Raw genomic sequence first — 2,003 nt, 5'->3', positions numbered from 1 at the left:
CATATTTTATTATACACTAGTATAACGTGTTAAATTCGAGTGAAGGATTATCACATATAAACTTTCTATTAACATGACAGCATCCAGTATCAATTATTATATAACAGTTTTACTGGAGTATTATAATTCTGGACTTTTTACAAGATCCAATATCAATTGTTATCCCCAAAAAACAAATGTGTACTATCGAAAAATCATATTCATGTTGCTATTCAGTAATTGTCTTAAGTACTGTATGAAGCTGACATGACATCTTCATTTCTATTCACGTCAAAAACGTTTCGTACCCTATTAATTAAGGTTAGTTGTCTCGTGTAAATCACTAGTAGTCTCTCCTATATAGTATCTTTTTTACTGTAGAATTTGTAACGTCAAAAACGTTTCAACATCGACGACGCTTTAATGAAGACCATGATAGATAAATATTTAATCCAAAATTTAGAACATTGGTGTTTTCTATATATTTACAGCTTTTCTATTGTATTAAGAAAAAAAAAGAAAGTGTAACGCCCGCAAACCAGATTATCGGTTTAGGTGTCGGTCGACACTAAGAAAGCGTGTGGTCGACACCAACGAGAGGTGTCCGTCGAGACCAATTGACGGTGCTCCATTGAATGCTCTCATTTCTTACGTCGTTTTGATGTCTTATGAATCCTCTAGAATTCTGAAAAAAAACACGATTACAAATACGTGACATATTGTGTTTGGTTCATTTTAACTCTTGGGCTTCAAAAGCCTTGTATTCATCCTTGTAATGTAGCCGTTTAGCCAAGACAAAAAAATTGTGCCGACAAATTAAAAGAAAAAGGAAAGGGAAACTTGTTTCTCATCGACAATCCGATAATCGAATTGAATCGTCTTATTAGCAATTTATATTCAAATTCTCTTATTGATTTGACCGGCGGTTTCTATGGCTCTTTGCTCTCTGACTCTGGTTGGTGGTTTACCGGAGCGTCGTCGTTATGTGGTGGCAGGGAGAATCTAGGCGGTTTGTCGTGACTTCTTTCTCCGGTTTGGTTTGTGGCTCTTATGGGTCGGTAGTTGCGCCAGAGCTCTCCTCTTTTGGGGCTTGCTTCTGAGATCTGGTTTCCTGGGGATGCATCGCCATATTACCAGATCTCCTCTTCCTCCATGGCGTTTTGTTGTGGACCCAATTAGGTATTTTAGAACTATTTCCTAAATTTAGAGTCAACTATTTCAACATTTGCAAGAGGTTTTTAGCCAATTCAAAAAAAAACGNTATTTTAGAACTATTTCCTAAATTTAGAGTCAACTATTTCAACATTTGCTTGGGGTAGAAGACGCAAGAGGTTTTTAGCCAATTCAACAAAAAACAAACTTTTGGCCAATTCATGAAAACAAAACTTGGTTAGTTAAATAATAATCGCTGAAATTTCAAATGTAATGTTGAGTACATACTGAAAACTGTGTAGCCTTTGTAGGTATTAAATAGAAATTCTTACATGGACCAGAAGAATTTACTTTTTCAGTTTTTTTGAACTTCTNGTAGGTATTAAATAGAAATTCTTACATGGACCAGAAGAATTTACTTTTTAAGTTTTTTTGAACTTCAAAAAGGAGTGACAACTCTCATTCCTATACCGTTCATAAAATTTTGTTAGTTCTATAAAAATCAAAAGAGGCTGATCAAAGTCGCCCTTATAGAAAGCTTTTACATTTCGTCCTTAAAGCAAATCCACAAAAATGTAAAAAAAAAGTTCTCACCTTTAAAAGCTCATATCCTTGCAGGAAAAAAGATTTTATTATTGGATGAGTCTTATATGGTTCTCTGCGTAATCCAAGTAAGTTTCTAATTTCTTGAGAAACTATATAAAAAACTGAAGTATTTGGAACCTGATTATTGATACCGGTAGAATTCCTTGTAAATTTCTAGTTTGAAGTTGATAGATGGTGTAAGCCTCCTTGTATTAGACGTATTCTTCATCCTGTTTCATATAATGACAATAGTGACATTAGTTTTTATATTTTGATAAACAGTGCTA

The 2,003-nt window shown here is 34.0% G+C and overlaps 1 long non-coding RNA gene across 2 annotated transcripts in view; it reads left to right on the top strand.

Annotated features, from left to right (window-relative positions):
* Window positions 511–2,003, top strand: part of LOC104749843 — a 2,877-nt gene continuing 1,384 nt past the window's right edge. The window contains exons 1-2 of one of the 2 annotated variants that reach the window (XR_002035959.1): window positions 511–1,158; window positions 1,750–1,802. This is a non-coding gene — a long non-coding RNA (uncharacterized LOC104749843). The remainder of the gene's footprint in view (window positions 1,159–1,749; window positions 1,803–2,003) is intronic. The other variant, XR_002035960.1, reaches the window with a different exon arrangement.

This window comes from Camelina sativa, chromosome 16, assembly GCF_000633955.1.
Source record: "Camelina sativa cultivar DH55 chromosome 16, Cs, whole genome shotgun sequence".
NCBI classification, from domain to species: domain Eukaryota; kingdom Viridiplantae; phylum Streptophyta; class Magnoliopsida; order Brassicales; family Brassicaceae; genus Camelina; species Camelina sativa.
This window is presented reverse-complemented; position numbering and strand designations above follow the sequence as displayed.